The sequence below is a fragment of the Schistocerca nitens genome, chromosome 4 (genome assembly GCF_023898315.1).
Source record: "Schistocerca nitens isolate TAMUIC-IGC-003100 chromosome 4, iqSchNite1.1, whole genome shotgun sequence".
Taxonomy (NCBI): Eukaryota; Metazoa; Arthropoda; class Insecta; order Orthoptera; family Acrididae; genus Schistocerca; species Schistocerca nitens.
This window is the reverse complement of record NC_064617.1, coordinates 407,438,051-407,451,984: the sequence shown is the minus strand read 5'-3', so window position 1 is coordinate 407,451,984 and position 13,934 is coordinate 407,438,051. Positions and strand designations below refer to the sequence as shown.

The following is a 13,934-nucleotide window of genomic DNA, read 5'->3' as shown; positions in this document are numbered from 1 at the left end:
GATGAAAAAACATGAACACCATTTTCTGAACTGGATCACATTCAGATTTGTTTGAGTGGTTTTGAATGGTCCAGAGTGGGTCCATCCTGTATAGCAGAGCTAAAATTCCAGTCATTCTATACCCCAAAGGTGTAAGATCATGTTCAGGGGGTTGCAGCCCCATGGTATGATTAGAGAAGGATTGAATATCCGACATGTCAGCAGTATCAAAGGTTCTCAAGAATACCGTTCTGTTGCACTTTATGCTCCAGCCTGTCATATTTGAGAGTGATATGTTTGAAAATGAACATCCCAGAGAAGATGGTGTCACTCCTGCCCTTTATGACAACTCCTGAGGCCTTTTGGTATTAATTTTATGTAGCAATGTGTATGATTCCTCAGCAAGACATAAGAAAACAGTGTGATTTCAATACATGCTGGACGTTGCGGTTCTGACCATCTCAGAGGTATCACGAATAGGTGTGAAAAGTGGACAAGGGGAGATATGATGACCTTCCCTTGGTGGAAACATTCACAGTGGTGTTGGGCAGAATTGTGGTAAAATGTTATGCCAATGCAACATCATAACGCACCTTAAAATGCAAATGGGCCTCTGAGCTCTAACAGCTTGCTGTTTGAAGCATTGCTGAGTCTGAGGTGACATTGGAAGACACCTCACTTTTGCATATTACAGAGGAAAGTTGTAGGCACCTTCGAGCCAAATTTCAGTCATTTAGGTGCAATGAGAGAAAATGATAGGGTTTCAAAAAAGTGGCCCTTTAATTTTATTGTGCAGTTTATTTGTAAAATGTTTAGCTCTGTCAGTTGGCAGTTATAGTGATTAACTGCCACATAAACAACTAGGTTGAATTTCTTGCTCTGTTAAGTAATTTTACTTTGGTACTTGGACTGCTATGGGCTCCATTCGGATTAGTGAGGACAACTGTGGACTCATTTGAAGGAAAAGTAACTTCTAATTTCAGATGACAGAATTAATGCTTGATGGAAAGTCGAAGGCTTTCAGAAATGTAATTTTATGAATGTTCTCCATTTTCTTCCCTTTTTGTTTTTCCACCCCTTATGAAAGTCATGTCAGAACATTAGTTCCAACATTATTCTGTTGTTTTGCATATTATATCTTTTAAGTCATAATCTTGTATATGAGTCATTCCATGTCAAATCAATGCAGATGCCAACCTGACCCTCTTTGATTTTCATAAAATGCATGTGTTCATTGCACGTGACAAGAGACTGAAAACTATCAGATTACAGATTTTTAGTGCAAGTAAGACAAGAGTAATGTCCACTCAAAGTTCATTCAAAAATGTGCAGAAAATTTGACAAACACTGCTGACAAAAATGGCTTTGACTTCTATTTTAATAAGGATAGAAGAGTGAGCCATGTAATTGTGGAAAGATCTTGAAACAAGATTTTCAGTGATATAAAACTTTGTCATAGTTGCAGATTGTACACAATTAAGGTCTATGACCTTGTTCTTTGACCTTGAATATATCAAAACATGTCACCTTTGAAACCGACAATAAAAATATATTTGCTTCTTGATGTTACATTATACAACATAGCAAAATATCAAGTTGGGATGACGATGGGATTAGGAGATATAAATTAATTAATACAGCAAAGTGTTGCATTAATGCAAAATAAATTGTATTCAGACACCCACATTATGACACGAAGCACTGAAGAACATGTCCATTGTTAAAAAAGTGGTGTTATAACATAGCACAGTAAATTATCCTTTAGTTGGTAACAGTGATCTCATAAGCTGATATAAAATTTCTCAACGCATTGTTGGCACACACGCATTATTAATTTGATCTGATGTTTTGACTATGCTTCAGTCATGAGTTGAACTTATTATTGTGTGGGCGTAATTGTTTCGTTTCCACAATTCTATTGTTTTACTTACTCACACACATCACCCATATCATCTACAGGCAGATATTACTGTAAAGGGAATAGTTCGCCTCCATCTGATTGACAGATATTACTTTAAGTGAAAGACTTTACAAATATCTCTTTATAGGTGGCTACTAGTGGAGGGATACTTGATGTGTCACAAAAGAATGATGCTGGTGGCTTTAGAGAAGTTCAAGGAGAGCAATGAGATTATCATTCAGATTCTGAGTCAGGTGGTCAGGTGTGAATGAGTTCTCAACTCATCTGAGAATGAACAAGACAGTAACTCTGTCAGAACAGTGGAAATGGGGACACCAAAACTGACATAGCTTGTCATGGCAAATTGAAGCATTGATTGGTCTGATGGTTCTATGTTCCTTTTTCAAGTCTCAGTATGAAAAATTGGCATCACTTTTTGCAAATAATTGTACTGAATGTCCCATTTTTCATGCAACCATGTCTCTAAAATGATGTGAAGTTTTACTGGTGGCTCTCAGATTTGATGATGCGTCTACTTGTGAACAAAGGAAAATAGATGATCCGGCAGCAGCTATGTCCAACATTTTCAACACCTTTATTTCTAACTGTAAGAAGGTACAATTCATTGAAGTTCATGGTTGTATTCATGAGAGTCCAAACCCATTTAGAGTCAGATACCAATTCAAAATATATATGCCCAAGACACCTGCTAAATATGGCATTAAGGTTTTGTGTCTCCCAGATGCATACTCATCACTTTTATATAATGCTTATATTTATGTGGGGAAAGGTAGTGATGGAGCAACAATAACAGAAGAAGAGAAAAAGTTCCAAAAGCCATCTCAGTCTGTGATTTGTCTTTCCAAATGTACGAGGCATGTTTTTTAAGCAAGGTCTGTTTGAACATAAGTACACAACAAAAGGTTATTTCAAAAAAGTAAATTTATTTTCAGAAAGTACATACTTCACTCTATTTTTCAACATAGTTGCCAAGTTTGTTCAAACACGTATCATACCTCTCAACCAATTTTAAAATACCCTCTTCATAAAAACTTGCCACCTGCTCCAATAACCAAGAGTTCACTGCCATTTTCACATCGTCATCATCATTGTAATGGTTGCCACTGAGGTGTTGTTTGACGTGGAGGAACAGATAGTAATTGCTCAGCACAAGATCAGGACTGTAGGGTGGGTGGTCTGAAACTTCCAAGCCAAAACTTTCCCATAAACCGCGGGTCTGACCTGCAGTGTGAGATCTTGCATTGTCATGGAGAAGGACAATTCCCTTTGTCCGCATGCCGCATCTTTTGTTTTGAATCGCTGTGCATAGCTTTCTCAGGGTTTGGCAGTATGCTTCTGCATTCATAGTGGTTCATTGTTACATGAAGTTGACCAACACTGACGTCATGATTTTGCACTGGGACAGAGTGTTTGGCCTTCACCTTTACAGGCGAGTGTGTGTGTGTCTCCATTCCATGCCCTGTTGCTTCGATTCAGATGTGATACGCAAAACTCATGTTTCGTCTCCAGTTATGATCTGACTCAAGAAGCTATCACCTTCTTTGTGATAACAAGTCAAGAACTTCATCGCACACTTAAATCTTTGGTTTTTGTGGTCCTCTGTTAGGAGTTTCGGGACCCAATGGGAGCACAGTTTCCTAAACCTTAGGTGTTCAGAAACAATGTTGTAAAGCACTGATCTCGACACGTCAGGAAATTCATTTGAGATACCTGTTATTGTGAAGCACCTGTTCTCATAAATCCTCGCTTCAACTGAAGCCACCAAATCGTCTCTAATCAAACAAGGGCGACCAGAGCAATCCTCATCACGGCCATCTTTGAATTCTCGTACCCACTTACGCACTTTGCTTTCACTCATAACAGTATCACCGTACACTTTGCAAATCTGTTGATGAATTTCTGCAGCACACAGGTTCCTTGCTGACAAAAACTGTATCACTGAGAAAACCTCACACGCAGCGGGCGAGTTGATAGTCTTAAACATTTTGAAAGCACAGAACGGAACCGTACAGGTTAGCTACAGAGCTGAAACTAAGCACAGTTGTTCCCGAGGCATGCCAGTACACGACGCATGTGCTCGTTGCAGTATGCGCATGAACTACTAGTGTTACAACAAAACAGACCTTACGTAAAAAACACGCCTCATATATATGGAACAAACAGGAATATCACAGCAGACAATTGGTTCCCCTCCATTTAACTGTGTGTTGATGTATGTTGGAACTCGAAAATCCAACAAAAGAGAAATCCCAAAAGAGTTTCTTTCTATCCCAAAGAAAGAACTGGGTTCCTGTATTTATGGTTTCAGTAAGGATCTTACACTATTATCTTTTCTTCCAAAAAAATGTAGGACAGTTATAATGCTTTCTTCAATGCAACACTCTGCATATGCTGATCAAAAAAGTGAGCAAACCAGAATTTATTAATTTCTATAATGCCACAAAATCTGGTTAGATGTTCTGGACATGAAGTGCAGCTACTAATCTGCTAATCGGCAAATGAGGAGGTGACCACTGGCAATATTTTACTAGTGCGAAAATGACTATGTTATGTATTTATACAAGGGTACAATGTCAAGGTTTGAGTTAATGAAGAGCATAGGAATAAATTTAATCAGAAGACATGTACAAAGAAGGCTCCAGATTCCAAAGTTACCAGATGAAATTAGGAAAACTATTTCAGATATTTTGAGTGAAGAACAGCGAGATGGTCATTCAGTAAAAAGAGGAAGAAGTGAGAAGTTAGGAAAGAGAAAAAACTGTCATTACTATCCACACAAACTGAACGGAACAATGGAATACAAGTGTGTAAAATGTGATGAACCCAGTTCTTTACAGTGTTCCATGAGCATATGTGAAATATGTGCAGAGAGTTTGTAATTTTTTCTTTGCCTCCATGAGTGCATGAAATGTGATAAACCCTACTGCTTGCAGTACTCCATGAAAATTTGTAAAATATGTGTAGAAAGTTAGTAATTTTCGTTGTGCCTATCTGCGACTCAGCACCTCTGCTATAAGGTAAGTTTGTAATTTTTTTCTTTACTTCAATATTTGTCAATATATCTGAAAAAATATGTCAACTTTCCAAACCGTTTCATTGGAAATGTTAGTTTGTAATTTTTTGAATTTTGCAAAAGAATAACGAAGTTTATAAACACTTTCATGAGCAAAGGATATGTAATTTTTCATGCTGTCAGGCAAATTATGAGTTAAACACAATAAAAATGTTAGTATTAATATTTCATCATACTTTTGAACTGTTATTAATTTTTGATGTTCACTAAAATTTAGTATCTTAGTCTCCCAGATAGATGTTACCATTAGCACACATTTTTTGCTTGTTAAGCATTTATAATATGCAAGGTCACCTTCAGTGATGCAAAACATGATATAACCATCCCAGCCAAACAAACGCTTGGAAGGCCAGCCAAACACATGCTTGGAAGGCATGATAAACAGATTCAGATTTACAGAAACAAATATGACAAATGTATCATCTAGACTTGCTTTGCCTCAATACTGGGAAGCAACATACAACACTGTTTGTGCATCTTTTGGTGAAAGGAAGTACGTTTATCCTGTTGCTGTTCTCACATCAACCTTTGTCCTTCTTGTTCATAGTTGTCAGGTTTCTCAGGGTGTACACATGAAGGTGAAGGCCCATAAGGATAGAGGAAGCTAACTGAAACCTCATTGGTGTCTTAATTAACATTCTAAACACATCCAAGCCATCAGTAACCTTCATACATGCATGCAACAAATGCTGTGATATCACTGAGGTACGAGTCTTGCTGAGTCCTAGTAAGAGATTCATTTCTGACGTCTGGCAAACAGGAGAAAACTTTTGTTTTGATATTGTAATGGCCAGCATCAATAACACAATGTAAATTGTGGGTACCTAGAATTGCATGAATTTGTGCAAATCACTCTTGAAGGAGAGATTCTTCTTCATCATACTCACTGTTAGTTATAAAATGAAAGTGATACACTGCCAATCTTCTTGGAGCATCATTCTAGCAACTGTCTATCTGTCATTATCTGACAGTAGTAGACACACTGCATCACATGATTCTTTGCCATGTGATGGCACAGAAACGCCACTCTCAGAGAAACTGAAATCAGCCTGATGAAAAGTTAGGAAGGCACAATTCTTGTGATTCTTTTACTGGGCTCCAGCACCACCTGAGAAGTAGTATACATACTTGGGTGTTGTATGGAAATGGCACGTCATGAAGCTAATCAAATGACACTGTAAAAGATGAACACTCACTGTGTCATGTTGAAGGCATTCTGATATTATAACAAAGGAAATTTGATCAATTGTATAGTTTTCTGGATGTTGTTCCAATGAAAATGCGCCTCATCCTGTAGGACAATTGCATAATTTTCTGCAAAATCACATACTGAAATGTATATTTTGGCATAAAGTGTCTCTTTCAGATGCTGGAGAAATTCAGACTGTTGGGTGGCTATGAAGGAATGCAACAGAAGCCTCTTTAATTTGCCTGCAAGGTTTTCCAAGGAGTCTTCCACTGATGATACACAAGTCTATAGAGTAGTTATATCTGTGCATGTCCATAGTTATTATGTTATTTCAGTAATTCCATTTTCAGCAAACAACATTCATTTTCAGCAAACAACACTTACATGTGTGTCATGATAAAATGTGTACCTTGGCAGTTTTTGAATGTGGACATACAGCATTTTGGCTGTACAGGATTACAAATTATCTGAGCAAGACAGTGTTTCTAGGTGCTAAGTTGACATTCTGTATAATGTGTCAACTCTTTTGATCTGGAACCTTCCAACACAAGCTTCGCATTTTGGTGAACACTGCAAACACACACACTATAGGTCTGGGTTGCACCAGTCAAAAATAGTTCTTGGGTCACAACTGGCAGAATTTCGATAATCCTGTTTTCAGTCCTGGGTCTTCATCTTCGAATGCCTGATAGAGTTCATGCAGGTTTCCCAACACTAGTTGTTTTTGTTTATGAATCCTGGAACCATTTTCCTTGACAGAAACAAAATCCTTCTTCCCAGGTAAACACCATCTTTTATCATCTCTGTTGTAGAATTCTATGAGATCGTTCACAATTATTTCACTTAAGACTGGTTTAGGTCTTGGTTTTGGAGATTATAAATGCCACACTCTTTGACTAATTGTTTTGCTTTTCTCGCTAAATAGTTAGAGGCTCCAAATTCATTTTCAATCCTTTGAATGCTCAAACTTTTTGGAAGAAGTATCAAAATTTGGATCTTCTCATGGCTTGTGGTGCTGGTACTGAATTTCTCTTTCAATTGCTTTATCATTTCAGATTCAACATTTGTTTCATAATCTGCATTTTTCCAAACTAGGTATGTATTTACTTTGGAATACCTCAGACACGTGCTCAAACCTTTTCTGCACATATGTTTTCTCTACCAGTCTCTTCTTTTTCACTGGGCACTTGCCAAAAGATACCAAAGTATCATTTAATGCATCTGAAGCAATTTTTGGTGTTAAAGATGTGTCTGAGTTGTCTGAGGCGCTATGCAAGTTTGTTTCATGTAGCTGGGTAAGCCACTTGCCCTTGTCCCTGAGTTAATTTTTTTTTTTTACATTTATCACATATTTTTGTAGTCTGACATTATACCACCGGTCATATCAATCATCCACATTTGCATTTAACAAAGATTTGTTTCTTGTATCTGTCATATACATATTCCCTGAATGGATTTCAACAACCAATCATCTTTTCAAAGCCGGCCGCGGTGGTCTCGTGGTTCTAGGCGCGCAGTCCGGAACCGTGCGACCGCTACGGTCGCAGGTTCGAATCCTGCCTCGGGCATGGATGTGTGTGATGTCCTTAGGTTAGTTAGGTTTAAGTAGTTCTAAGTTCTAGGGGACTGATAACCACAGCAGTTGAGTCCCATAGTGCTCAGAGCCATTTGAACCATCTTTTCAAACTCCATCTTCAAGGTAGATTTGTATAATTTCAACACACAGCACCTTTTGCAGCAACTACCTGTGTACATGTAGCAGCCACACTGCCATCCATTATTTGATAGCATGAGACTGGCCTGCTTTCATTGTTACCTTACTGTGCATTGTTGTAACACCACCTTTTTAACAAGAAAGATGATTTTCAGTGCTTTGTGTCTTGGACTCTGAATACAACTTATTTTGCATTAATGTAATACACTGCTGCACTTATCAATTTATATCTCCTAATCCCATTGTTATCCCAAGTTGATTGTTTACTATGTTGTATAGAGTAACATGAAGAAGCAAATATATTTTTATCGTCCATTTTGAATATGACATGTTTTGAGACAGTGAATGTCAAAGGTCAAGCTCAGTGACATTAATTGTGTACATTCTTTGAATATGACAAAACTGCATATCAATGAAATGCTTTTTTCAAGATTTTTCCAAAATTACCTGGTTCGCTGTTCTGTCTTTGTTAGAACAAAAGTTACACCCATTTTTGTCAGCAGTGTTTGTCAAATTTTCTGCACATTTTTAGATCTTTGAGTGTCCATTACTCTTGTCTTACCTGTGCTAAAATTTTGTAATTTGGTATTTTTCATTCCCTTGTCATGTGCAATGAACACACAAAATTTTATGAAATTCAAAGAGGATCAGGTTGAAAATTGTTCTTTTCTCTGTTGATTTGACATGGAATGACTCAAATAATAATGAACACAACTTTTGAGTGCACACCCACATACAAATTTATTGATAATATAACAAGACCAGAGAAGGAAAGTTGGTACTCACCATATAGTGGGGAGGCTGAGTCACGATAGGCACAATAAAAAGATTCACACAATCATAGCTTTCAGCCGAAAGCTGTGATTGTGTGAATCTTTTTATTGTGCCTATCATGACTCAGCCTCTCCACTATATGGTGAGTAGCAACTTTCCTTCTCTGGTATTGTTACATTCCATCCTGGATTTCCCATTGTTTGATATTGATAATAGAAGTAATTTATGTATTATTGCAGCGTGTGCTACCTGTGATTATGTATGAAATACATAACTTCAGGCCCACACTTATTCATTAAATGAAATTTTCCACAACTTTTTGGTGTACATGCACCTTTAGTTTCGAATTTATATACATGAGGCTTCAAATAGTGCCACAGGAGGACATCATGTGGTGTCTAATGACAAAATCTGGGTGGCCAATTAGTGTCACTATTGCGAGAAATCACCTGGACAGAAAAACTCTCTCTTAACAAATCCATTGTTGAAATAGATGTGTGACAGATTGTTCCATCGAGTGAAATCGAACCTCCTCAGCATTCACATGATTCATTTCAGACAACCAACAATTTCTTTAACATACCGCAGTAGCATTTACCATCCATTGTTAATGGATTTCTGGTGCTATCTTCGCAGAAGTACTGCCCAATTATGCCTCCACCTCAAATGTCAAACCACATAATCGCTTTCTGGAAAAGAATTGGTGCTTCATAATCATTAAGAGAGTTTTTTGTGATTCAAATCCTGCAATTTTGCTTGTTCACAAAAGCAATTAAACAGAAAGTGTGTTTCATTAATGAATATTATTTCCTTTGCGAAATTGTTGTCCACACTTTTTTTGCATGCGCCCAGTGGATAAGTGCTTGGTGCTTTTTGTGATTGTCTTCTGTTCTTTTTCATAGACTCAGAGGTGCAGATCTTTCAGAATTCGTTACATGCTGGTTCTGGGAATATCCAGTTTTATGAGACAGTGAATATATTTCACCAGACTTACAGAATTGTTATCAATCATGTAGATAATGTTTTCCACAGAATGGCAACACAAGGCTGCTCCATGATTAATTTCCTAAACCAAACGAGTTTTCTCAAATTTAGCACTCAATCTCTTTACAGTTGACTTATTAGGAGCATTACATTGTACAGTCATTCCACAGCATTTGCAAACAGTCTCCCCACAACATTAAGCACAGTTGTAGTAAGCTTTTACTATGAGAGCACACTGTTTTGTTATGAAGTGCTCGATTATTGATCAAAAAGAGAACAGATGGAAATCATGCATCATTCAGATCTGCAAACTTAACCAGAACAAAAATGGTGGCCATATCAAAAATTGCATTCTTAATGGGACGTCCTTTATAAAGCCCATCATAATAGGTACCAATGTGCTAGCTCACTGTGCTGTGAAAGTGAAAAAGTTCTGTTACGCAAGTGTATAGTCATTTTTTAAGGAATGAACTGATATAGCACCTTAATTTTTAAGATACCATACAACTCAGAGATTTTCTTTTTAATTACTGAATAGTTCCTTTCTCATGCCAGGTTTTGGCTAACAGTAGCAACATTTTTTCAATTCCTGAAAAACTTAACCAGACTACATCATAATCAGAAGCATGTGTACAACTTATTCGTGATTTCTTTCTGCTTTTGCTGATCCAGTAATTACATTAGGATTCAGCAGTGTTCCCCCCATGTTTTGGTCATTAGTGAAGTAATAGTCACATACAAGGTTGCTTTGTCCAAGGAGCTTGCCCAAAGACTTGATCCACAGCTATAATGAGCACTGTGATCAGCATGTTTAATCCAATGGGTAATGCAGTGATTTGGTATGACTTTCTCTCAAGTAAAAATGCTGTATATGCCCAAGATTATTCAGGCAGGGGAAGCTACCAGTTATTTGCTAGAAAGTCTTTAATACTCACTTACCCCTGGCAGATTTTACTAAAATCTGTTGTATCATTACTGCCTGACCCTATTCTTCCTTGACGATAGTACTTAGAACTTGAGTAGTAGTTGTTGTTGTCTTCTGTCCAAAGACTGGTTTGATGCAGCTCTCCATGCTACTCCATCCAGTGCAGACCTCTTCATCTCCGAGTAACTATCTCAACCTACATCCTTCTAAATCTACTTAGTATATTCATCTTTTGGTCACCCTCTATGATTTTTACCATCCATGCTTCCTTCCAGTACTAAATTGGTGATCCCTTGATGTCTCAGAATGTGTCCTACCAACTGATCCCTTCTTCTAGTCAAGTTGTGCCACAAATTTCTCTTCTCCCTAATTCTATTCAGTACCTCCTCTTTAGTTATGTGATCTACCCATCTAATCTACAGCATTCATCTGTAGCCCATATTTTGAAAGCTTCTATTCTCTTCTTGTCCAAACATCGAGAATAGATTCCTGACTTCGAGAATAAATTCCTGATTATGGGGGAGTGTTTACTGCCTGGGGGAGAGAGAGAAAAAAAGAAGAAGAAGAAGAAAATGAACTTTAGTATGCCAAAATAGCTTAGCCAAGTCGTATTAAAAAGACCCAAGAATTGGGATAGCCACAATTTTACTTTTGCACCCTGTAGATGTAAGCGGAGGACTGATGTAGTCTCTATCATTAATCCTCTGCTGTTTTTTTGTTATTATTAGTGCCTATTCATTTGGTGTATTAGCCTAGCCATTTCTGCTTCATGAATTTGCCTAAGGTAGGTACCCATCTCAAGTCTAAGTAGCTTTCTGTTAACTTCTGTCAATACCTTTTTTTGTGCTGCTTCTGTGTGAGATAAAGAAGCATTGACAGTGGCTATATAGTTTTTTTCCACCCGGTTAGATGGCACTTTTAATTACAACACCTCGGTCATGATTAGCAAGCTTTTATCGGTAAGCTCAGTCATGGTGCAGTATTTTGTGAGTTGAAATTTATACCACTCACCACCCGCTAATGCACAAATGTCGCCCTGTGATCCATAGTCCAGTCGATGTTTGTCTTCCTTCATTATTTTTAATTTATTCATTTATTATTGTCCTTAATATAAATTTATGCTTATATCAGTTTGTAATTTCCCGATTGTCTGATGATGCCTAGAATAGGTGAAATGCATCACATGTAAAGATTTAATGTTTTTTCTGCATCTAAAGATCTGTTATGGTTGCTGTACCAGTGCCTGGCATTGGCTTTTGCTGCTTTGCCTACCATTGGAGCTGAGGAATTCTTGTATCCTTCCTCTCATAGAAATGTTAGTCCTTCCCTGGCATCTGTAAAGTGATACGGCCCCAGAAATTCAGTTTAGAAAATATCTTCTGGTGGCACAGAAGGTGTAGAGTTGCAGCCACTGGTTGATCACTTTACAAATATTAACAGAGTTTTCTGTAATTAAGAAATAATGGTTAATTCCCCTTTTCAGTTTTGCAATAATTATACTTTGCATCTTTAAAGTGAAAGAAAAGAGTGGCATGACTGACATGGTTGACAATGAGGGTTTTCTGCCCTATTGCCTAGCACCAATGCCTAGCTTATGATGTGTCTGCAGCAAACATGAGAATTTTCCCCAGTACGGAATCCATTAGGCATGGAGTTTGTTAGCACTTTATTACTTTATTACTACATCTTTGTTGTTTACCAGCCATGGCTGGACAGACTGCATCACAAATGCAATGTTTATCAACTAACATTTATACAACACTATATACAAAATTTATATTACACATAAAAGAAAATACTTATGCAGTGCACAAAAACACATAGAACGTAGAGAAAATGAAATATAAGTAAACAGGAAAGTAAAACTTCATAGCAGCAAATGAAAATAACATAAAGCAAAACGTTTACAAAACCACGTAGATCACACACATAAACTTTCGTTTTGGCAAAATATGTACTTTAAGTAAAACACAAAATTAAATGTGCAGTTAACTGAGAACATAAGATTAAATTTAGGCAAAATTATATATAAAACATAACAATATTTATTATTTTGTCCATTCACTAGAATCACTGCTGAAAAACTCTTCCAAGGAATATAGTGGATGTTGTTTCAAGTCCTGAGCAATTTTTTTCTGAAATAATTCAGGTGGCAGGGATTTTACTTCTGGAGGCAGTTGATTGTACATTTTTAGGGCGACTGTTGGAAAGCTGTCTTGTGTACTTGATAGGCGACACCTTGGCACTTCAATGTTCCTCTTACAGCGAATGTCATGATTATGTATTTCTTGTCTTATGCTAAAATTCCTTTGATTTTCTTTTATATAATTGAGGCAGAAAAACACATACTGGCTAAAAACAGTCATTATGCCTAGCCTGGTGAAAATGGGCTTACAGTGGTCCAGTCTTTTGCTAGAGGATATGATCCTGATGGCTTTTTTTGTAATAGCAACACATCTTTGCTGCCTGAGGAGTGTCCCCACAACAACAGTCCATAGCTAAAGTGGCTGTGGAAGAGTGCATGGTTGACTATTGTGAGAAACTGGTCAGTTATTACCCTCTTCAGCTTCCTCAGGAGGTATATCACATGAGAAAGTTTGGTGCATACATATGCAGTGTGATCATTTATGGAGAGTTTGCTGTCAATCTTGAAGCCCAGTAGTCTGACAGTCTCCATGTTTTCTTGGTCTTCAATGTTGGTTAGACTGCTTATCAAATGTTAGGTTTTTCCTTCATTGATATTCATTTTTTTTTTATAATGAACCATTCTTTTATTTCTTCAAACATCAAATTTGATGCACCAAGAGCTTCTGCGGCTGTGTGAGATGCAGTCAAAGGCTTTGCTTGGAATGTCTTCTTGCAGAGTTGCTTCATTGGAGCCGATACTTGTTGCTGTATCTATGGTGAATTAATGGATATTTAATCAGGTTCATGAAAGGCGGGGGAAGTCAGCCTGATTCTTGTGTTGTCCACAATGTGTGTGAAGCATGCAAAAATTTGCACTTTCAAATATTGCATTTTTGCTAATTATTCCAGATTTGCCATATTTTCTTCCTTAGTGACCCCTGTGATGTGAGAAGACAATGGTTGGCCAGCAAGATAGCAGTAGCAGATTTAAGATGTTGATCAAGAGAATGTTCAGGAGTGAACATACAGATGATACTCACACACTAGCTGCTCTGCCACATTTATCAAGACAAAATGATTTCTACAGCCTCCACTGGTTGTACAGCTTTCTATTCTGTCAGATGATATGCCCTCTAAAGCTCAGCTCAGGAAATATCTTCTGGTGACACAGGAAGTGAGGAAATACTTAAACATATAACTGCTAACAAAATAGTATGTCCCTTACATTTTGGTCCTGTTGATAATGGA

At 37.4% G+C, this 13,934-nt stretch overlaps 1 protein-coding gene across 1 annotated transcript in view; it reads left to right on the top strand.

Moving 5' to 3' along the window:
* The window catches only part of LOC126251992 (enolase-like), a 115,238-nt gene that overhangs the window by 74,403 nt on the left and 26,901 nt on the right, over positions 1-13,934 (top strand). The gene's annotated exons all lie outside the window — the stretch shown is intronic.